The 26,017-nt window shown below is 40.4% G+C and overlaps 1 pseudogene; it reads right to left on the bottom strand.

Annotated features, from left to right (window-relative positions):
• Nucleotides 1–3,328: 3,328 nt before the first annotated feature.
• LOC117964890 (gastrula zinc finger protein XlCGF26.1-like) lies at nucleotides 3,329–24,223 on the bottom strand (annotated as a pseudogene).
• Between the last annotated feature and the right edge of the window lie 1,794 nt (nucleotides 24,224–26,017).

Here is a 26,017-nt window from a genome sequence, read left to right as displayed (position 1 = left end):
CCAAACATAGTCCTCCACTCTTGACGGTCCTGGTCTGCTTGCTGTTGATGCGCTGCAGTAGCTTGCTGTATCATGGTAGCAGTAGCTTGACGATCCTGAGCAGCTTGCTGTATCATGGATGCCGTAGTTTGCTGCTGCTGCACTGTGTGCTGCAACATCGCCTTCAAAATGTCTTCCATTTTCAGTATTTAGTTTGTTTATTTAAAGCCCCACTTCTGGTACCATATGTAATGAAATCAATGGGTGCAGTACCTTGTCTTCTCTTCAAAACACCAACCAGGAAACCAGGGTGTAATGAAAACGCCGTAGCGCGCGTTTATTAAACAAAGCAAACAAACCAACTCAAAACACAAACACACTCTGGCATGTGCTCTCTTATCTCTCTCTTATTTCCTCTCCTCCCTAACAGGTTCTCCCTGTCCCTTTTAAAGGGGCTCTAATTACCCCAATTAGCCCAACTGAAAAAACACTTAACCCCTTGTGGTCCTATGTCAGACCTGGTCCGACATTGCAATTATTCCTATCAGGTCCATTGTTGGACCCTGTCCGACATCATCAAAAAGACACAAAAAACGGGTTTCTAGTCGTTTTTTCTCCGGAAAAAGCTGAGAAAACCATTCAATGGCCGAGTGGTAATGACAGGAGCCGAGACAAGTCGAAAAAAAAAAAAAAAGGTGTATCTCATGAATAGTCATACATGGCCCTGGTATCAGATAACGGGGCAGTCGTAAGTAAACAAGCTGAATGGTACTGTATCAGCGCACAGAGAACACGGACATTTGCAGAGCTTTTTTGAGATGTTATAGTAATAAAATAATGACTTGGATCACATTATTGAGGAGTTTGGTGATAAAACGAGTGATCAGGAGATGATCGATCAGTATGTACCACTATTATTATTATTATTATTATTATTATTATTATTATTATTATTATTTATTAGCATCTGTGAAAGCGATACAAACGAAAGGGTGGGGCGGGGCTGGAGATGCCTAGTGAGTGCTTTGTTGATATGCAGGGCCTTTTAAACCCGTTTGACTGTGAAAAAAAATACTTTTAAACAGCGCGTCTAAAATTAACTGCGCGTGTGAAAGTAAATTGGACCTGACGCACATTTAATAAATGGACTGCAAAGGGTTAAACAATAAACAATCAATAAAACAATTACCCAAACAATCAAGCACTTAAGAGTCCTTCACCAAGATGGACTCCTTAGAGACAGGAACATTTACCAAGATGGAGTATATGTCCCTAACCCCAGGGTCCTAATGCCTCCAAATTATGGTCCGGGACATACACGTCATCACAATATATATATATATATATATATATATATAAATTATACTTGTCAATAAGTATTAGTAATGGTATTCATGGATTTTTTTTTTTTTTAAGATTTATTAAAAAATTTAATAAAACCTTAATCAGAACTAGAATGAACCCAAAATCTATATACTTGACAAGTACACAACTGGACTTTTTTCCTAAGGGACAGCAGAGTGGCACTGAAACAGGGACTAGTTGTTATTCTCAGACTCATTCATTTTAAATGTAATTCTTCTGATTATTATAACTTCTCTTTAATTAAAGTGTAAATGGATTCAAATGACATTAACATCTTAACTTGCACGATGATTGTGGTCATTGAGTTCTGAGCTTTGTTGTCCATAACTGATTGCTTTTGAAAATGTATAATAACATTTATATATATAAACATCCCGAGTTAACCCTGAACTGAAGACTGCGGTAACGCGGTTAGTTTATTTTTTTCTCCTTGCAACAAACACACACATCAGTAGTGCCAGGAGTGCCAATGGCACCATCATTTCGAATTAGATTATCGTATAGACATTTATCAACGATAACCGATGCATTGACGTTTTATTTTTCAAAAGAAACAGTTTAACAGACGATCCAATAACTAAAAACACCGTTTTGCGGAATACTTAAACAAAAAGGCACAAATTATAACAACACTTCCGATTTAAAAAAAAAAAAAAAAACACCACCACAAAGGAAACACCTTTTCATGATCCGGCAAAAAATGAGCCGGGATCCAAACCTGTTTGTGTGTTTTTTAGTCTCTCCCCCTCCCCCCGATATGCGAGTGCTGACTATTATTATTAATATGCGGATAGGATTGTAAACTCACCTGCAGCAGACGCCGCATGAACGCCGCACAGGATCCCCAACAGAACCGCCCTCAACATCTCCGCACTAATCTGAAAGCTAACTCTCTTACACTGATCAGTCGGTACAGACACATGGACGCACTGAACAGTTAGGCGCATTTATTATTCAAATATAAAAAAGTTGTCTCTCAGAATATTGTGATTGGCTGCCCTGACGACCCTCAGCCAATAGGAGCGCAGCGTCAGGAGTCTCCGGGTAGAATAGTGGTGAGCGTCCAATAGGCAGAGCGCTCCGTAACTTGAAAGAAGTGCAATACCAGCGAGTCGGATGTAGTGTAATTTCCCGCACATACTTGCCTTTGAGCAACATGACTGTGTAAAGTAATACATGTGTATGTCTCTAGACCTGAGACAACTGTATCACTGCGCCTCATCTGAAATCCAAGAAAACGCGAAACAGACCACTGGAAAGAGATTCATTTATTATGAAAACAGATTAAAACAAAACAAAGTTATCCCGCTGTGACGAGCAAAACGCTAAAATCCCTATGAACGGAAGACAAATGTCATAGCAATCTGTGTTTGAAGAGTCGGCTTTGTGCCCAGCTGCTTCAATGTCTTTATTAAAAAACAAAACAAAAAAAAAAGTACATATTACAACCGCAAACAAAACAAGATTACCTTGAATTCTTCTGATGTATGTTTTTAGCTACGCTGGATTGAAAACGGTCACAGAGCCGAGACCTCTGCAGGTGCTGCTCTCGCCAGCTACCTGCATAAACACTCTGGAGTTACTTTACTCTGACAGTTAGTTTAATGACTGTACACAACGCCAATATTCAAAACAATGTCTACAAATGAATCAGAAAAAAATCCTTATTTAAAAAGCTGAAACTCAAAACAAAAAGAGAATATTGTGAATACAAAGTTCAAACAATTTTCTGTTGCGGGAGGTTATACTTCAAATGTGTTAATAAATATTAGGAAACTGTATCGATTTCTCTTTTCAGTGTGTAGCAAGTGGAGAGGTGGAACCAGGTATACACATTAACCCTGAAGCCAGACTACGCCTCTGAAGGTATTACACCTTCAGAATTTAGTTTTAAATTTACCAGATCACTCAACACACACAGGTTCGTTATATAGGTCAATTAAAACATTATACTGGGCAAAGACAAGAAGCAACAGCCAAGAGATGAAGGTATAACACTTTATTTATGAAACACAGCTTCTGTTAAAAGATCACATGCATGATTAAAATACAGAACTCACAATAGCAGACACGTAACAAGAGTATATTACAATTAACATCAATGAAATAATCCAAGATGAGGTTTCAAAACAGGTAAACTACAATTAACAGCAATGGAATAATTAGAAATTGAATTCAGTGCAAATACAATTAGCATCAATGTAAAAGTACTGTGCATTTTAATGAAAATACAGTTGTAAGTGAACTTTTAAGAAGTGTATATTTCAGATGAACTGCAGTTGAAATGTGCATGTCCCAGCTGCTGTGCTCATTCCTCAGGGTGTGTCTCATAGTGCTCCCAGATTCAGGCACATTCTGATCACAGGCATTTTTAAAGCACAGAAGCAAGGCGTCCTCAGCATTTAAGTAAATCCTCTACCTAGATTGCTTGAAAAGTAACAATTATAACTGAAACATGAAAAAATAAAAGAAATCGGGAAAAAATAGATGGTGTGTGGTGTTACCGGCCTCTCTGTGGCTAATTTATTTATTTATTTATATTGGTATTGAATGCACTTCTGGACAAAACTATCTCTCTCTTTACATTTGTCCAGCTACAGGTTCTTCCGTGTTTAAAGTGAATGCAAGCTGGTTGTCACACACATGCCGATCCAGGGTGCATTATATCAGAATAGAACCACGTTGTGCAGCCTTGACCTACCTGTGACTGTGACAGCAACGAAGAGCGCTGGGGGATACACAGAGCGCTCCGGGTTTTGTATATTTTCATTGTTATTAAGAAACACCTTTTGAAATAACTTTAAATAAAATCGCATTGTAAATAAATGATGACATGTGGTTACAGTAGGCCTACACAGTGCAGTTCACTCGTCTCAAACAAATACAGCGAAACACGTTTTAATCACATTTAACCATCAGTTATGTCTCCTTTATTGTAAAAATAATAATAATAATAAATTAGACGCTCTCTCATAAATGATTTCATTCCATAGAGGCGGATGGCTGCATAAAAACACATTAAGCACCCAAACTCTGAAAAAGGTAAATCGCAACAAAGGACACACAGAACCCCATTTTTACATTAATGTAAATTAAGAACATTCAACCTAAAAAACATTTACAATATATGTTCATTCATACCCAGTTTGCAATGAGCTGTCTTCCTCTACTTCTACTGGCGATCTGCATCGCTGCTCCTCCACGATACTGTTTAGCATCTCATTTGTATATCATTTGTGAACATTAGCATTAAGTGCAGGTTAGTTCAGTTTGCCGCTGGAGCTTCTTATGAAACCGAGGTGCAGCACAGCCGCTCGGAGCAGCACAGGAAGGCGTGCTAGTGTCAGAAGAGTGTCGAGGTGAACTTCATTGTTTCAGGCGGTGCTCCATTCATGTACTTAATTGGGATTTATTCAAAATGAAGTGCTTCAATTGAGTTCAGCACATCTCTAGAGCAAACTGAAACTGGCCTGTGACAGACAGAATGGTTCTTGGTGATAGATCTCCCTCCCGACCTGCGAGGGCGCTGTGTAAAGAGAACAGAGTGCCCTGGACTGGGTGGCCTGACAATTCATTCCCAGGGTTAGGTGGAAGTCGGCCCTCTAGAAAGGGGGCAGAGCTATGGTACACTAAATCATTGACCTGGAAGGGAAAAGATGTGGCATCTGTGGATTGGAGGAGCAGATGCGCTCGTTAACCAAGGGGTCATGGTTGACGGTATATAAGGGGACATAGTGATGTGATCTGTTCTTTTGTGAATGGTTAAACTAAACAACCAAAAGAAAAACCTGTGCTGTGGAAATCGTGAGTGATTGTTTGTTTTGTCGTGTCTAAATACTGTTTGTTTGTGATTTATTAGACGGCTATCACGATCCGGAGCTGTCGCCACAGGCCAGCACTAAACACGAACAACACTGCACTTGATAAATTGCATTTGCACCACGAGCACTACAGCACTCACTTTACCCTTGTGACCGTGTTTGTGTTCACTGTGTGTGTTTAAATACCGTGGATACTGTTTCGGGACTGAACCCCTGGATTTAACTGGGCAAGACACATCATTGTGTACTGCCAGTTCTCATTATACTTTACTGTTGTCATCAGACTTTGGATTATAAATAAACCATCATTTCACCAGTACTTTGTTGTCAATCCTTGTTTTAAGCACTGCATCATCTCTACACCTGCACACTGCAAACCACTTTGCCACACAGCTTTAGATAAGACTCAAGCTTGGGCTGACACATGTGAATAAATACAAAGTCTTGCACATATAGCACAAAAACAGCATGAATTGTAACGAAATAGAGGAGGCTATGTATGAAAAGTACTTGGGGGTCATAGTGCATGAATCTCTGAAGCCAACTAGACACTGTGGAAAAGCTATAAAAAAGGCAAATAGAATGTTAGGTTATATATTCAAGACAGTTGAATTCAAATCAAGAGAAGTTATATTAATTATGCAATGCACTGGTACGACCACACCTAGAATAGTGTGTCCAGTTCTGGTCCCCTTATCATAAGAAAGACATTGAGGCATTGGAGAGAGTACAGAGAGCAACACGATTAATTCCAGGACTGAAGGGCATGTCATATGAAGATAGACTGAAAGAGCTGAATCTGTACAGCCTAGGAAGAAGGAGAGCCAGAGGGGACTTAAGAGGGATTTAAAATTGTCAAGGGGTTTACCAAAGTAACTGCTGAGAATTATTTTTCACACAGGAGTTCTTTGTTTTTCCTCTCCTGAGTGTTAACGGAGCAGAGGTGGGCCGAATGGTCTTTTCTTGCTCTAGAATTTTTTAATTATTTAAAAAAAAAGAAAAGAAAGAAAAGAAAAGAAAGAAATCAAATGAAGAGAAAAAAAATCAGATGAAATATACAAAAAATGAATAATAGTTTTTTTGGGGGACAGTAGAAAAAAGAAATTAGATCTAATATAAATTTATTAAAGTAAGAAATATGACTACAGGGATTACAAAAATAAGATACAGTATTTGAAAAATATGTAAAATATATCAATTGTATGCTCAAACTCACTAGCTTAACAATTCCTCTCCAACCAACTCACCCTGACACAACAAGTCTGAGATACAAGGTTTCACTCACAGTTGCTATATACAAAAAACACACGGTTTCTAATGTTTATTTTTACCCTATGATCGCTGAGTTTACGACACTTTTTTAAAGTTGGAACTACAGTAGCTCCCACACGCTCGGTGCATTACAATGGTGTCACACGATGATACAGTAGCTCCCACACGCTCTGTACATTACAATGGTGTCACACGATGATACAGTAGCTCCCACACGCTCGGTGCATTACAATGGTGTCACACGATGATACAGTAGCTCCCACACGCTCTGTACATTACAATGGTGTCACACGATGATACAGTAGCTCCCACACGCTCGGTGCATTACAATGGTGTCACACGATGATACAGTAGCTCCACACGCTCGGTGCATTACAATGGTGTCACACGATGATACAGTAGCTCCCACACACTCTGTACATTACAATGGTGTCACACGATGATACAGTAGCTCCCACACGCTCTGTACATTACAATGGTGTCACACGATGATACAGTAGCTCCCACACGCTCGGTGCATTACAATGGTGTCACACGATGATACAGTAGCTCCCACACACTCTGTACATTACAATGGTGTCACACGATGATACAGTAGCTCCCACACACTCTGTACATTACAATGGTGTCACACGATGATACAGTAGCTCCCACACGCTCGGTGCATTACAATGGTGTCACACGATGATACAGTAGCTCCACACACTCTGTACATTACAATGGTGTCACACGATGATACAGTAGCTCCCACACGCTCTGTACATTACAATGGTGTCACACGATGATACAGTAGCTCCCACACGCTCGGTGCATTACAATGGTGTCACACGATGATACAGTAGCTCCCACACACTCTGTACATTACAATGGTGTCACACGATGATACAGTAGCTCCCACACACTCTGTACATTACAATGGTGTCACACGATGATACAGTAGCTCCCACACACTCTGTACATTACAATGGTGTCACACGATGATACAGTAGCTCCCACACGCTCTGTACATTACAATGGTGTCACACGATGATACAGTAGCTCCCACACGCTCGGTGCATTACAATGCTGTCACACGATGATACAGTAGCTCCCACACACTCTGTGCATTACAATGGTGTCACACGATGATACAGTAGCTCCCACACGCTCGGTGCATTACAATGGTGTCACACGATGATACAGTAGCTCCCACACACTCTGTACATTACAATGGTGTCACACGATGATACAGTAGCTCCACACACTCTGTACATTACAATGGTGTCACACGATGATACAGTAGCTCCCACACGCTCTGTACATTACAATGGTGTCACACGATGATACAGTAGCTCCCACACGCTCGGTGCATTACAATGGTGTCACACGATGATACAGTAGCTCCCACACACTCTGTACATTACAATGGTGTCACACGATGATACAGTAGCTCCCACACACTCTGTACATTACAATGGTGTCACACGATGATACAGTAGCTCCCACACACTCTGTACATTACAATGGTGTCACACGATGATACAGTAGCTCCCACACGCTCGGTGCATTACAATGGTGTCACACGATGATACAGTAGCTCCCACACGCGCGGTGCATTACAATGGTGTCACACGATGATACAGTAGCTCCCACACGCTCGGTGCATTACAATGGTGTCACACGATGATACAGTAGCTCCCACACGCTCTGTACATTACAATGGTGTCACACGATGATACAGTAGCTCCCACACACTCTGTACATTACAATGGTGTCACACGATGATACAGTAGCTCCCATACGCTCGGTGCATTACAATGGTGTCACACGATGATACAGTAGCTCCACACACTCTGTACATTACAATGGTGTCACACGATGATACAGTAGCTCCCACACGCTCTGTACATTACAATGGTGTCACACGATGATACAGTAGCTCCCACACACTCTGTGCATTACAATGGTGTCACACGATGATACAGTAGCTCCCACACGCTCTGTACATTACAATGGTGTCACACGATGATACAGTAGCTCCCATACGCTCGGTGCATTACAATGGTGTCACACGATGATACAGTAGCTCCCACACACTCTGTGCATTACAATGGTGTCACACGATGATACAGTAGCTCCCACACGCTCGGTGCATTACAATGGTGTCACACGATGACAGTCAGGAGCAGGAAGTATCTTCCTCTCTGTCACATGAACAAAACAAGACAAAGACAAATAGTCGTATGTAACTTCAAAGCTGATTTCATGAAGCACAGCTCGATAAAACAGATACTAATCAAAAGGTAAACTTTTTTTATTATCAATCCTCATTGAAATGAAAACAAAAGTTACACACAGATTGTTTTAAATTCATTCTGGATGTTTCCAGTACAAGCCATAGATGGCCACTGCTTGCATTCAAACAGGCTGTAAATTACATTTAACAACTGCATCACATCAAATATATTTTATATGTGTAATATAATGACATTAATATGTTGTGTAATAACTCCTCGATGAGCCACCCCGAGTGAAAAAACAGCAATCCAGATTTATATATCTGTTTTAAACATTTTAACCATGTTTTTAATCATGACGTACCAGGTACGTCTGTATCGCAAAAGAGGTTAATGTTAAAATATAATGTAATTGATTTGTAGAGTCAGTGTAATACCTGGAAAAAAAATGCGCTGAGCCGATAAAGAACCTTGTAGAGCTGTGGTTGTGCCGTAGTTCAAAGAAACACTGCAGTTAAAACGGAAGGCTTTTTTAATGCCTGCCCATTACCATCAAAGATTGTACAGTATTTATCGACATTACTCAGGACTTCAAGGTAATGTTGCATTTTACCCACTGAAAATACATTTTACTCTCAGTGTTAAAAGGGTAAGTTACTCCCAGACCCAAAACCTTCTCTGGAGCACTGATGTAAGGTAATGTTTCTTTCTGAATGAACATGGTCCTTAGGGTTTGTCTCCGGTGTGAATTCACTGGTGTGTTTGAAGATGTCCTAACTTGTTGAAACTCTTCCCACAGTCAGAGCACTGGTACAATTTCTCTCCTGTGTGAGTTTGCTGGTGTGATTTTTGAGGTTACTTAACTGACTGAAACTCTTCCCACAGTCAGAGCAGCGATACGGTTTCTCTCCTGTATGAATTCGCTGGTGTTTATTCAGGGAGTCTGCATGCCTGAAACTCTTCCCACAGTCAGAGCAGCAATATGGTTTCTCTCCTGTGTGAATTCGCTCATGTTTTGTCAGGGTTCCTCTTTCTCTGAAACTCTTCCCACAGTCAGAGCAGCAATACGGTTTCTCTCCTGTATGAATTTGCTGGTGTGCTTTCACAGTTCCTGAATTTCTGAAACTCTTCCCACAGTCAGAGCAGCAATACGGTTTCTCTCCTGTATGAATTTGCTGGTGTATTTTCAGTGTTCCTGAATTTCTGAAACTCTTCCCACAGTCAGAGCAGCAATACGGTTTCTCTCCTGTATGAATTCGCTGGTGTATTTTCAGAGTTCCTGAATTTCTGAAACTCTTCCCACAGTCAGAGCAGCAATACGGTTTCTCTCCTGTATGAATTCGCTGGTGTATTTTCAGTGTTCCTGAATTTCTGAAGGTCTTCCCACAGTCAGAGCAGAAAAACGGTTTCTCTCCTGTGTGAATTCGCTCATGTTTTGTCAGGGTTCCTTTTTCTCTGAAACTCTTCCCACAGTCAGAGCAGTAATACGGTTTCTCTCCTGTGTGAATCTGATGGTGTGATTTCAGGTGTGCTAACAGACTGAAACTATTCCCACAGTCAGAGCAGCAATACGGTTTCTCTCCTGTGTGAATTTGCTGGTGTGTTTTCAGTTGTTCTGAAACTCTGAAACTATTCCCACAGTCAGAGCAGCAATACGGTTTCTCTCCTGTATGAATTCGCTGGTGTGTTTTCAGTTGTTCTGAAACACTGAAACTCTTCCCACAGTCAGAGCAGCAATACGGTTTCTCTCCTGTATGAATTCGCTGGTGTATTTTCAGTGTTCCTGAATTTCTGAAACTCTTCCCACAGTCAGAGCAGCGATACGGTTTCTCTCCTGTATGAATTCGCTGGTGTGTTTTAAGGTTTCCTAATCGAATGAAACTCTTCCCACAGTCAGAGCAGCAATACGGTTTCTCTCCTGTGTGAATTTGCTGGTGTGTTTTCAGGTTTCCTAAGCGAATGAAACTCTTCCCACAGTCAGGATATTCTCCAGCGCCCGCCCTCGCTTTAGCTGCTGGACTGGAACCTGGAAAATATGAACAGGAAAGAAAGTAAGAGGAGCTGCTTGTAGGCCTCGGGCATGTGGCTGGGTGGAGGAGTGGATTAAAGCAGGGGTTCCCAATTTCTCCCCCCCCCCCCCCCCCCCCGAGGCCCACCTGTTCAGCTGCATCAGGCACTGCGGCCCACTTTTAGCACTCCTGGGGAAAATGTCAAATTAAAAACATTTTCTATGTTTAAATTCTGTAACATTATAAATAAAGCTAATCTAAACTGTCCTTTATTCATTTGAATAAATAATGTGAAAGATGGAAATCACATAGAATATGCACAGAGTTAAAAATTCAAACACTTTCATTTTAGTGAATACAATAAATTGCAAAGATTAAACAGACGTTTTTATCAACCATTTAAATTAGATACCTTTGTATAATTGAAAATTCTAGAAATGCGGTTATTTTTCTTGGTTATCAAACAAGAAAGTGCATGTCTCTTATTATTCCCATTCATAAATACCTGAACAGGAATCACTTTTGAGTAAAACCAGTACAACATGCACAAAAACATGACTCTTAAATCCTAATTTCTGAACACTGTGCAACTAAAACGTCCTGCCGTTACCTCATACGATAACTGTCACGCATACAATAGAGAAGGAAACGAGAACTTTGCAGAAGTTTATTTTTTCGCAACTACTCTGTACAACCAAATACAACAAAAAATCAGAGTGCAGCTGCGTCAAAAAACATTTTATTATTATTATTATTATTATTATTATTATTATTATTATGTTTCAACAAATAAATATTCTAGCGTTATTTCAAGACGTCTGTATAAAATAGCAGTATAACCAAACATTTTAATAAATCAATTACCGGCATGCAACAAGACTTATCAGTTTGATTCATAACTTGATTTAGTTAATATTGAAACATACATCAAAGCACGCAATATTTTAAATGTTAATAGCTACTTAGGGACAAAAACGTATTCATCATTGGCATTAATTGTAAATGAATGTTATTATAAAAGTTAGTATGAAAACGTTTCTACAAAAGAAAAAAACCCATTCCAGCTCCTCAAAGCTGAGCCCGCGGTACAAATGCATTCAAACTCCTGCAGCTGCCTTTTCTGTTCTTTATACTTTATTATTATTATTATTATTATTATTATTATTATTATTATTATTATTATTATTATTTATTTCTTAGCAGACGCCCTTATCCAGGGCGACTTACAATCGCAAGCAAATACAAATACATTCAAGTGTTACAATACAAGTCATACAATAAGAGCAAGAAATACAATAATTTTTGTTCAAGTGTGACAAACCACAATTCAATAATACAGCAGATAATAGTGATAGTTACATCAGGATATGATTAAATAGTGATATTTACATCAGGATATGATTAAATAGTGATATTTACATCAGGATATGATTAAATACAAAGTTTGCAAAACGTATGAAATTACTTTGCAAAACGTATTCTTTGGTAGCGGATTCGACATATTGTAATGTTATGAATACTGAACACACTTTTACATCTGCCAGCAGAGCGATCACATGACCTCAACACCGCCCTATTGTCAGAGCTCTCGCTCTACATCCCGCCTACAGGAAGGCAATCTGTTAGCTCTGATTTGTGAATTTCTGCTTTGATTGACAGTCCGCCGATACTCCCTTGCTACACTTTATTTTTCTATAATTACAGCTGCTGCCGACGCCTGCTTATCGTTATTAATAGAAAAAAACACATAGAATGTCATTGCACCCGCGGCCCGAAGGTGGTGCTGTTTGGAACCCCGGGATTAAAGTGTGTGCATTTTAGCTGTGGGGTTTGCTCTGGGTTACACCAGTTTAAAAATGCAAAGTTAAACTTAAAGCCTTTCTGTGTGAAAGCAAAGTCAATAAAGACTGATGCTGGTGAAACCGAGCCCTGGGATCAAAATCTGACTGTGAAGTTCTCCTGTAATGTTTCAGGTCCATTTCCCCTGACAAACCCTACAATATATCTTTCTCCTCAGCATTAGATTACAATTATATCTTTCTCAAGATGGCATTGAGTTTTTCTAATCTTGGGGTCTGTACAGATGCATACACAGAACTGCAGTGTAATCCGCATCAGCTGTCAATGATGTGCTTGGAGACTGGAACGGCTCCCTCCCTCTCTCTGTTTGGAATCATCTTGTTTATTGTTGTACAGATATACATCACGGTGCATTAGAAATGTGCAGCCCCATGCCATAGCATTACATTACACATGCAGGGTTTATGTGTTTTGTTAATTCAATTCTCTCCATTTATAATTCCTATAATTGAATCCCAACACAGTGGGTTACAGGACTCCAGTATACAGACAGAAACACAAGCAGTTTATTTTATACAGTTACACAGACTGTAAATGCATCAGCAACCTACATTACAGACAAAAGTTTAGAAACACCTAGAATTTGAGGATTGAGACAAAAATAAATAAATACACACTATATAATGTGACATTTCGAAATCTAACAGGAAATACTGTGATACTATTCTGGCTTCTGGTAGAATTTTGCAATATGTAGTTTCTTTGATTACATGATGCTAAATAAAAGGTCTAAATGATGTTTATATATTTTTTTATTATCCCAATCAAATCCCTATTGAAATGAATGGTGTGATCCCCTCTACAATCCAGAGCCTGGCTATTCTGGAATCTGTCCCTTCTGCCTAAAATCAATGTATATCTGACTACAGCATCGACTCATGTGATTTTTCTTTTTTATGTTTAAAACGAGTCTGTAAAACAAATCCAGTAATCTGTCGCGTGTCTGACTGCGGAGGGACCAGAGTAAATACCATTTACTTTTAAAGTGTTCAAATGGATTAGTCATTTTTAGATCAGTATTCTGATTGGACGGGTTTTAAAAGTACTCTAACCAATATGCTCCCTCCCTCTCAACCACACTGTGGATTTCACCCAATCTAGAATGACAATGTCACAGCTACTGGGAGTCACTCACCTGCTAGACTGCATTCTGAATGGGAGCGCCCGTCTTCCTTTCCACCTCCTTGCGTGCTGTTGGGAGAGCCTTCCTCTCCAGCGCCTTGCTCTCTCACACAGATTCTCTCCAGCACCACGCTACACTCCCGCAGGCGTACAGGCTCCAGCTCAGGGATGTTTGGTTTGAAGTCCTCAGATTCTTCCTTCACTGGTTCCATGTGGTCAAACTTTACTTCAGGGGGCTCCTGTTTAATACGGACAGTTTCCAGCACCTCCTCTTGTTTAACAGGAAGGGGTTCTTCTGTCTGCGGGATCTCCAATTCATTGTGCTCAGCTTTATTGTCAAAGACCTGTGGCTGACTGCTGTCACATTGCATCTCACAGAGCTCCTGTTTAATGGGGAGGGAAGCCAGCCCAGAGAACTCCACTCTAATGGGGACAAGTTCAAGTTCAGGGAACTCCTCTTTAATCTGGACAGATTCCATCTTCACACTGTCCATGGCAGCACACGGTATTCTGTTTAGTAGCTGCCAAAAAAAGAAAATCATTGATTTATTTAATTACAGTGTTATGAAGGGCATTCAAGGGACAGACACAATCTGGCATTACAGCAGGAGTGGCTTTACTATTGAAGGAACACTAAATTTTTTGTAATAAGTTTATAATACCACAGGATTTTTTCTGTTGAAAAAGTTTACTCAATTTATTTTATTATTATTATTATTATTATTATTATTATTATTATTATTATTATTATTATTATTATTATTATTATTATTATTTATTTCTTAGCAGACGCCCTTATCCAGTGCGACTTACAGTCGTAAACAAAAATACATTTCAAGAATCACAGTACAAGTATTAATACAATTAAGAGCAAGATAAAATACAATGACTTCAGTTCTAGTAAGTACAAGTATAATACAAAATACGAATCAATATCAGAGCAGATGACAGTGTTAGTGATAGTTACATCAGGATACGATTAAATGCAAAATACTACAGATTAAATAACACTTGTGACAGATTACAGTACTCTGAAGAACAGGATTAAATGCAGTAAAATAGGGGGCAGATAAGAGCAAGTAAAGCGCACTAAGGAAGAGTGATAGTGTCCAGAGGGAAAAGAGGAGTTCTACAGGTGCTGTCTATAGAGGTGAGTCTTGAGGAGGTGCCGGAAGGTGGTCAGGGACTGGGCAGTCCTGGCATCTGTAGGAAAGTCATTCCACCACTGCGGAGCGAGGGTGGAGAAGGAGCGGGCTCTGGAGGCAGGGGAGCGTAGAGGAGGTACAGCCAGTCTTCTAGTGCAGGCGGTGCGGAGAGGTCGAGTGGGGGTGTAGGGAGAGATGAGGGTCTGGAGGTAGCTGGGTGCAGTCTGCTCAAGGCATCTGTAGGCGAGTACAAGAGTCTTGAACTGGATGCGAGCGGTGATCGGGAGACAGTGGAGTTGCGTGGGAGAAGCGAGGCAGAGAGAACACCAGGTGAGCACCATTCTATATACAGTGTTTCTGTGAATTAAAGCATTTGTACTGAACAGATAGGAGATAGGAGGCTTCCATAAGACCAGACTGGCAGATCTAGACTAGACTTTGCATTGTGCTTTCATGTCGACGAACACACGAGGCAGCCAATCAGAACCATGCATGAAAAGGAAATAAACAAATCCTCCCTCCATCACAGACTTGCTTTGTTAACAAGCCTGGAACTGCCCAATCACGCACTCATTCGATTGGCTGTGCCTTTAAAGGACAGGTCTAGAGGCCTGTCACAGACCTAAATCACATGTAACTAGCTAAGCAAGACATCTGCAGTCTCTCGTATCTTGGTGTCTGGGCAGAGTGCCAAAGTTAGCAGGTGTCTAATCAAGATGTGTGGAGGAGTGGAGACACAGTGTGAAAACAGAACACCACAAACAAAGGACTCGTTTGAAACAGTTTCTAACAGATTAGGTTAAGATAGTCAGTAAAATGCTTAAATGTGACGCACTGTAGAATGTGATAGATTTGGGCGAGTTCCCCCCCCCCCCCCTCCCTTCCCAGGAGGTGTGTTGAAGGTGTGTGATCGCAGGGTGGATCCATACTGATTGGAAGAGAGTATAAGAAATGGGGTGGAAATGCTGATATATTCATAGTATTTAATGTAATGTTTTTGTTTGAATCGTCAGTCAATTCTTTGATTTGACTCCACGGACGTCTGTGTTACGATACAAACGTATACATCAGTGCAAGCTGTGACCTGCACGTCTTTGCTAGCTTGTATCTAATGTTTATACGATTGTATTAATATTATTTTCTTTTATACATATAAAGAAAATAATCAATTTGTCAGATTTATTTTCCTACACTTCATTATAGTTTCTTCCACTCTGTTCAATTCCCCTCTAAATATTTCACTCCCTAATCTAACCTTTGGCTGTATATCCTAATAAAACCTTCCCTTAGGATTGTGTTCCCATTGGTTTTGTTTGGTTCTTGCATTTATCTCTGCCTGGCACAGGGGAAGTACTGTATCAACTTTTTTTTTTTTTTTAATCTGGTGAGATCAACTGGTCGTAGGAACTGATACAGTTCTTAAATTGGTGACACATAAAAAATAACTGAGCATTTGACTGATTCGTAATTTTATTTGATGCAGAGCTCCAGAAAAAGACGGGGGGAGGGTGTGATCTACTATACAGGGCATCACTGTGATTGAAGACAGGGAGGATGTGATCTACTATACAGGGCATCGCTGTGATTGAAGACAGGGGGGATGTGATCTACTATACAGGGCATCACTGTGATTGAAGACAGGGAGGATGTGATCTACTATACAGGGCATCACTGTGATTGAAGACAGGGAGGATGTGATCTACTATACAGGGCATCACTGTGATTGAAGACATTGAGGATGTGATCTACTATACAAGGCATCACTGTGATTGAAGACAGGGAGGATGTGATCTAATATACAGGGCATCCTGGTGATTGAAGACAGGGAGGATGTGATCTACTATACAGGCCATCACTGTGATTGAAGACAGGGAGGATGTGATCTACTATACAGGGCATCCAGGTGATTGAAGACAGGGAGGATGTGATCTACTATACAGGGCATCCAGGTGATTGAAGACAGGGGGAGGGTGTGATCTACTATACAGGGCAGTGTGGTGATTGAATACAGGAAGGATGTGATATACTATACAGGGCATCACTGTGATTGAAGACAGGGAGGATGTGATCTACTATACAGGGCATCACTGTGATTGAATACAGGAAGGATGTGATCTACTATACAGGGCATCGTGGTGATTGAAGACAGGGAGGATGTGATCTACTATACAAGGCATCACTGTGATTGAATTCAGGGGGAGAATGTGATCTACTATACAGGGCAGTGTGGTGATTGAATACAGGAAGGATGTGATATACTATACAGAGCATCACTGTGATTGAAGACAGGGAGGGTGTGATCTACTATACAGGGCATCACTGTGATTGAATACAGGGAGTATGTGATATACTATACAGGGCATCACTGTGATTGAAGACAGGGAGGATGTGATCTACTATACAGGGCATCACTGTGATTGAAGACAGGGAGGATGTGATCTACTATACAGGGCATCACTGTGATTGAAGACAGGGAGGATGTGATCTACTATACAGGGCATCACTGTGATTGAAGACATTGAGGATGTGATCTACTATACAGGGCATCCAGGTGATTGAAGACAGGGAGGATGTGATCTACTATACAGGGCATCGCTGTGATTGAAGACAGGGAGGATGTGATCTACTATACAAGGCATCACTGTGATTGAATTCAGGGGGAGAATGTGATCTACTATACAGGGCAGTGTGGTGATTGAATACAGGAAGGATGTGATATACTATACAGGGCATCACTGTGATTGAAGACAGGGAGGATGTGATCTACTATACAGAGCATCACTGTGATTGAATACATTGAGGATGTGATCTACTATACAGGGCATCGCTGTGATTGAAGACAGGGAGGATGTGATCTACTATACAGGGCATCGTGATGATTGAAGACAGGGAGGATGTGATCTACTATACAGGGCATCACTGTGATTGAAGACAGGGAGGATGTGATCTACTATACAGGGCATCACTGTGATTAAAGACAGGGAGGATGTGATCTACTATACAGGGCATCGTGGTGATTGAAGACAGGGAGGATGTGATCTACTATACAGGGCATCGTGGTGATTGAAGACAGGGAGGATGTGATCTACTATACAGGGCATCACTGTGATTGAAGACAGGGAGGATGTGATCTACTATACAGGGCATCACTGTGATTAAAGACAGGGAGGATGTGATCTACTATACAGGGCATCGTGGTGATTGAAGACAGGGAGGATGTGATCTACTATACAGGGCATCACTGTGATTGAAGACAGGGAGGATGTGATCTACTATACAGGGCATCACTGTGATTGAAGACAGGGGGGATGTGATCTACTATACAGGGCATCACTGTGATTGAAGACAGGGAGGATGTGATCTACTATACAGGGCATCACTGTGATTGAAGACAGGGAGGATGTGATCTACTATACAGAGCATCACTGTGATTGAAGACATTGAGGATGTGATCTACTATACAGGGCATCGCTGTGATTGAAGACAGGGGGGATGTGATCTACTATACAGGGCATCACTGTGATTGAAGACAGGGGGAGGATGTGATCTACTATACAGGGCATCCAGGTGATTGAAGTTTTGAACTGGAGATGACCTCATAAAATCGAAAGCAAAAGAAAAAAACATGATAAAAAAAAATAACCAAACCACCAAAGACAACATTTACCTGCTAGATGCTTTCAAAACATGTATTACCTATTAAATGTTACCTCAAGTTCAATGTACAAATAAAACGTGGATTCGTATCATTTGTTTTAGAAGCATCAATATTGTAATTGTCGTTCCGGTACTTTAAGATGTAGGACTACACCACTGTGTGTCAGGTTGCTGGTACCAGCAGATTTGCTGTACAGCCATCCTTTTTAGATTTTTCCACACGTGACTTTGCTTTGCAGAATTTAAGCAGCTCAAAATCTGTGTGCTTCTGCTATATTTTTTTTTGTGTAGCACAGCTCAAATTACGAGGGAAGTATTTATCTCTTGAGATAATAGCTGACATTTTCCTCAGTCTAACCAAATATACCAGTGGTGTTCAAATACCGGTTACAGTATTGCCTGATGAATATCGCAATATACCATATACAGGTATTATCACACACCTCTACTCTGGCACGCTCCTGTCACTTCTTCCTCAGCTACATATACAGAATTCGCCCCTTCCTCAACGGCTACTCCACACAGCTCCATGCCCTGGTACTGTCCCGCCTTGACTACTGCAACTCTTTCCTGGCTGGCCTCCCTGCCTCTGCTATCCGTCCGCTCCAGCTCATCCAAAACTCTGCTGCTCGTCTTGTCTTTTCCCTTCCTCATTTATCCCACGCTACACCGCTGCTCTGCCCTCTGCACTGGCTCCCTATCGCTGCTCGCATCCAATTCAAAACTCTTGTAGCTTTCTGCTCCCTCCTATCTCCAAACTATCATTTCTCCCTACACCCCGTGATCGCCCCCTCCGCTCCTCCACCTCTGGCAGACTAGCTGTACTCCCCCGGTACACTCCCCCACCTCCAGAGCCCCCTACATCTCCATCCTTGCCTCCCAGTGGTGGAATGGCCTACCCACGGATATCAGGACTGCTCAGTCCCTGACCACCTTCCAGCACCTCCTCAAGACACACGTGTTCAGACAGCATCTGTAAACCTCACAACTCTCCACTATACCTGACTATATGGCACCCAATTGTACCAGTACTTGCATCAGCTTGTATTTGCACTGAACTGCTCCATACCTTGCTGCGTTCAACTACTGCTCCTAACTCTAACTACTTCCCATGTCTTGTATCTGGTTTTACTCTTATAGGTAACCGTACTCACTTTTGTTTGTAATTGCTCTTATTTGAAATCATTCTCATCCATGTATCATTCTTACTACGTGTTCTTACTGGACTTTACTCATGTAAGCAGATATTTACTGTTTTAGCTGCTCTCAGTGGAACTCGCTCTTTACTGCATTCTTTATTCTGCTCTTACTTGAATTTGATCTCACTGTACGTTCATAACTGCTCTTACCTGTATTATGATATTCTGTAATGTGATATTTTATAATGCAATACTTTGTACTGTGATCCCTCCTAACAATGGTGCACCATGTACTGCGCTTACCCAGGCATGTGCAGATGATTTACCTCAGAAAACAAGTGAACGGCCATCTGAACAGGGTACCATGTTTAATATTTTTTTTTCACAGCTCAGCAAATGCATGTGACTAACTGATGAGCAACAGCTTGTGTTATCTAACATTGTAAACATGTAGGATTCTGTGTGTGAACTACAGTTTGTCTTGTTCCTACTGATTTGTGCAGCAGTCAATCACAACATTGACAGCGTACCATTTTTTGATGTCACCCGCGTCAAGTTTTGGTACCAGTACCACATTCTGATGATGTACCACGTTCTGCACCTACACCGGTTTTCAGCCACTTCCTGCAGCGCGATACACTCTAAATACTTTTTTGTCAAAATAACAGAAACAACCGCGTCTATATCATTTAGTTTAAAACAACCGCGTCTATATCATTTAGTTTAAAACAACCGCGTCTGTATCATTTAGTTTAAAACAACCGCGTCTGTATCATTTAGTTTAAAACAACCGCGTCTATATCATTTAGTTTAAAACAACCGCGTCTGTATCATTTAGTTTAAAACAACCGCGTCTATATCATTTAGTTTAAAACAACCGCGTCTATATCATTTAGTTTAAGGCATCTGCAGTGAAAACAAGATAACATTTTTAAAAAGTACTTTTGTAATCAAGAACATTGTTTTATAGTCATTAACACAGACAGACGTGCTTATTTCTCAGCGCGCAATGCGTTTCCATGTAGTTTATATTCAATATGAATCTACAATCACGTGTAGTTTCGTACAGTATCTGTTCAGTTCAGTCGGGATTTATCCCAGACACTAGGAGAGCATCGAGAGGTTGCGCGCATCCGAGTTCAGCAGGTTAAACCACATCAACACCGCGCTGACATTACTAGCTACCCATGACGAGAACATCACATACCTGCGCTGCACAGAAACACTGACCGGCTGAAAATCCTGTGACTAACAGTAATAATATAGCAGCAGGCAGTGGCTTCCTGTCCCGTTAGATTTTCTGTCACAGGTCTGAGTTGAATGTTAATTGAATCGGTCTTGCTGAGGAGGCTCGCCATGGCTTGTTCATTCAGGATCTGCAACACCACTGCGTCGCAAACAACGAAACATGAATTAAAAACAACATGGAACTTACTTTCTGAATCGTCAACGGGTGCCCAACACCATTTAAATAAGTGAAGAACAACTCTGCGGGGCTCGGTCAGGTTTTTAACTTCTGACTGTTGTTCTTATTCTCTTTGAAACGACGCTGTGTCTGAAACAGAGACATAAAAACATTATAGATAGGATAGGAATAGATAGGACGTGCCTGTACAATCACTCCGAGAGGCAGCCTGCAAACCGCCGGCCATATTACCTAGGGAGGAAAGTACAGTCCCTGCAAGGCAACAGACAGAAGCGTAGATACAAACGAGGTGTTGAATTGTATTTTAAACTTTTATTTATAACAGTAATATATTATAACTGAAAATATTATGTGAACATGTTGATTTATAAAAACGTATTTGTTTTTGATTGTTTAATAAAAAAAACACTAATTGAAATTACTGTATCATTATCCGATATCTGATATAGTATAGTAAGCAAACTCGTTAAATTTGCAGACGACACAAAAATAGGAGGAGTGGCAAACACTGTTGAAGCAGCAAAGGTCATTCAAAATGATCTAGACAGCATTCAAAATTGGGCAGACACATGGCAAATGAAATTTAATAGAGAAAAGTGTAAAGTATTGCATGCGGGTAGTAAAAATGTGCATTATAAATATCATATGGGAGATAGTGAAATTGAAGAAGGGAACTATGAAAAAGACCTAGGAGTTTATGTTGACTCAGAAATGTCTTCATCTAGATGTAACCCCACTTCCCACGTACTCTGCGTTGACACTTGTTTTCCTCTTTTTTTCGTAAATCAACAGCTTTTATTAATTTGTACATGCAGCGTCGGGTCTGTAAGAAGCAAGCCCGGAGTTAGCATACAAAAATTATTTTAACATTTTTTTCACAACATATAATGCTCTATATGTGTATCTTATAACATAAACATATATCTACCGATCAAATAGTTTAACAAAATACATGTAAAAATCAAAATGATATTATTATAAATCAGAGCACCTCAAACACGCAGCCTCACCTGAAAGAAGCAAGCCCGGAGTGACTTGCTCCTGCGCAGATGGGCTCTTACCCTTGACCTCAAAACGAGGCACTATTGAACAAGCTATACAAATTTAAAGGAACAGTGCAAATTCAAAATGCACCTGTTACATCTCACCCCCTCTAAATTTCAACAAATTTCCAGACTGATTACACTACATGTAATGTTATCAATTTCTTCAAGAACATTACAAAACATGAAAAAGAAACAAGGCCTGGGTTCTATACCCAGTTAGATGTACCAACTTGTAGTTATTCTTGACGAATTGTGAAATTAAAGAAACTGGCCAGGTTACAGTTGCTCTCACAGGGTTGAAATGTGCCGATATACACATTTCCTACACCTTTCTTATGCCTTGTTAAAAAAAAACACTTCTGAAACAGGTGATTCACAAAAACATTTTTAAAAAGTACTATTGTAATCAAGAACATTGTTTTATTAAGTTATTAACACAGACAGACGTGCTTATTTCTCAGCGCGCAATGCGTTTCCATGTAGTTTATATTCAATATGAATCTACAATCACGTGTAGTTTCGTACAGTATCTGTTCAGTTCAGTCGGGATTTATCCCAGACACTAGGAGAGCATCGAGAGGTTGCAAGCATCCGAGTTCAGCAGGTTAAACCACATCAACACCGCGCTGACATTACTAGCTACCCATGACGAGAACATCACATACCTGCGCTGCACAGAAACACTGACCGGCTGAAAAACCCGCGGCTAACAGTAATAATATAGCAGCAGGCAGAGGCTTCGTGTCCCGTTAGATTTTCTGTCACAGGTCTGAGTTGAATGTTAATTGAATCGGTCTTGCTGAGGAGGCTCGCCATGGCTTGTTCATTCAGGATCTGCAACACCACTGCGTCGCAAACAACGAAACATGAATTAAAAACAACATGGAACTTACTTTCTGAATCGTCAACGGGTGCCCAACACCATTTAAATAAGTGAAGAACAACTCTGCGGGGCTCGGTCAGGTTTTTAACTTCTGACTGTTGTTCTTATTCTCTTTGAAACGACGCTGTGTCTGAAACAGAGACATGAAAACATTATAGATAGGATAGGAATAGATAGGACGCGCCTGTACAATCACTCCGAGAGGCAGCCTGCAAACCGCCGGCCATATTACCTAGGGAGGAAAGTGCAGTCCCTGCAAGGAAACAGACAGAAGCGTAGATACAAACGAGGTGTTGAATTGTATTTTAAACTTTTATTTATAACAGTAATATATTATAACTGAAAATATTATGTGAACATGTTGATTTATAAAAACGTATTTGTTTTTAATTGTTAAATAAAAAAAACACTGTAATTGAAATTACTGTATCATTATCCGATTCATTTTTCAGTTATATTCAATGAAAAACATGCATTGTCGTTGTCATCATCATTGCCTGTTCTTAATTTACCTTGAGTGACATACATCACTTTTGAACACGTGTATAGTCTTCTGATTTCAACGTTGCCCCCACGATTCGGTAGCGTAAAGACACGAACGCCTAGTATAGGCTATTTCTAATGATGAATACAAAGTGCGGTTTTCCAAAAAAATGAATACGGTTCATTAATAGAGAAAGAAATTGCTGCAGATTTTAATAGAAGAGTCATAGGAAATTTAACACGTTTTATATTTATTTTGCAGACTGCAGACTGCCAAGGCAATTTATATGGCTTTTAAAAACACATTTTAATACAAAATTCTAACATTTATTCAGATCCCTGTAAGCGAGTATTAATATTTATAAATATCTAAAGAATGTAAATCTATCTAGCAGTATTATTATTATTATCTGTTACCTGTGAAAGGTGAGCCCCCTCCTCAACGAGTCTGCGGACTTCTGAGCAGTTTATAGCTGCACGTCGATGTCGGATAAATAACGTATTTAAACATAATATATACGTCACTGAAGTTCTTATGAGCCGAGTGTCGTGGAAATTCTATTGAAAGGAAGAGAGACTGTAGATTCTCAAACAGCAAGCTTTATTAAGATTTGCAAACCTGGAGCTAGTCACAACACTCAGTGCAGAGTCAGTTAGAGAACAAGCCCACATAGCTCTGCCTAGCTTGGATATTTATAGGTACCTCCGCAAACTGTCTAAGTGACAGTTGGGCATGTAGCAACTTGAGTGAAACTCTTGCATACAGAGGAGACAGAGAACATATTTTCAATAGAACAGACGGTCAAAAGGGTGGTTCAGAAATTATCTTCATAACTTCTACTTCTGCAATCGGTTGCCACCTGTCAACGTTCACATTTAGCAGACAGGATGCTGTGGTTACCCCCCTCGCTGACAGCAGCGTTATTCTGCACGTAGCTAGTTGTTGCAAGAATAAGATACAGAGTGGAAAAGTACAAACAGTTACAGGGTGGAACAATACAAGTTCTTACATTAAAGTATGTGTTCTTAACATTGTCGAGAATACCTTGTATTGTGAATTTTCTACCACATGAGTCAGAAACATAACAAGTTTGTATTCCTTAGAGAAGCAGCTGTGTGAGCATTGTAATGGAATTTTTATAACATTGCAATTGCTTAGCTTGCTCAATAGCAAACAAATAGGTTTTAAGATAACAATATAGGTTGTAACGTTAAGTTTAAGTTGAAGCCTGTCCCAAGTCAATAGGACGAGTAGAACATGAGCTATAAGAAATAATAACTTTATGTGTAATAAATATAAAAAGTGTATTTGTGATTTTGACTGTGGCTGTGAGATAGCAGGATGAGTTAGACGTGGCTTTCCGCACGTACACTCAAACTACCATCCTGCTATCTGCTTGCTTATCTACAGCAATGAATAGGTTTTCTCATATGCTAGAACCTGAATCAACATTACCTGCTCCTCATGTGATTAACTAGATGTTTTTGAGGTATGTTAATACCTGAATTAACATTACATAACCCTCATGTGATTAACTTGATTATGTGTAACTAAAGCCACGTAGACATTAATTGAACTGCCTATATAAAGAAACACCGAACACAGGTTTGGTGAGCGAGTCTGCTATTGCTAACAGAGTCTGCGTTACTCTGTTGAACGCTCCAGTTTGCAAACTTATTAAAAGCCTTTGATTGAACTACACAGTCTCCTCATTGAGTCAACACGCAGGCTGGGATAAAGAACCTGGAAGGATAACCCCTTACCATACTTAGGTTCAAGGGATGTTGAAAACTTCCACTACAGCATATACTGTAAATCTGTATCCTTGTTAGGAGGGAGCACTCTTTCTGTTTCTTAGTGGGAGGGAGTAGTTCAGTCTTTGTGCCTCAAGCCTGCCCTGGCCTGGAGGGAGCACCCTTTCTCTGAGTTCTGAGTACGCAGAGTCAGTAAGCATAATATATACCTTGTAACCTACAGTTATTGCGAGCCAATCACAGAAGCTTAGCTCAGTATACGTTGGATAGCAACAGCTTGGAAGATTAAGATGAGACCAATCATATACAATAATAACAACTTATCTAATTTACAAGCATCCTGTCAGCTGTACCTATTCTAACCAGGTCGGTGACATTTCTGAGAAGTGTCACGGATGCAGCTTGCGGTTACTAAATAGAGAGAACTTCCTCTTTCTAGCTAGTAGTCAGTATCTTTCCATCCCTTATATGGGCTGCCTGCACATGCTAAAAGAAAGAGGAAACATGCACAATAACAACTACCAGTGCGTGATGTACATTACTATATGATACCTAAATCTTACAACGCATATTAACATTTAAACATTAGCATGCAAACCCTAGACAATCGTAGCAGTAGCAACAATGTAATTATCCCAGCACAGGTGAGGGATGGAAGGAGGGAGCAGTTCAGTCTCTGTGCCTCAATCCTGCCCTGGACTGGAGGGAGCACCCTTTCTCTTAGGGGGTGAGGGATGGAAGGAGGGAGCATTTCAGTCTCTGTGCCTCAAGCCTGCCCTGGACTGGAGGGAGCACCCTTTCTCTTAGGGGGTGAGGGATGGAGGGAGGGAGCAGTTCAG

Source organism: Acipenser ruthenus, chromosome 41 (assembly GCF_902713425.1).
Source record: "Acipenser ruthenus chromosome 41, fAciRut3.2 maternal haplotype, whole genome shotgun sequence".
Taxonomy (NCBI): domain Eukaryota; kingdom Metazoa; phylum Chordata; class Actinopteri; order Acipenseriformes; family Acipenseridae; genus Acipenser; species Acipenser ruthenus.
The sequence above is the reverse complement of the archived record's forward strand: the minus strand, read 5'-3'. Positions and strand labels throughout refer to the sequence as shown.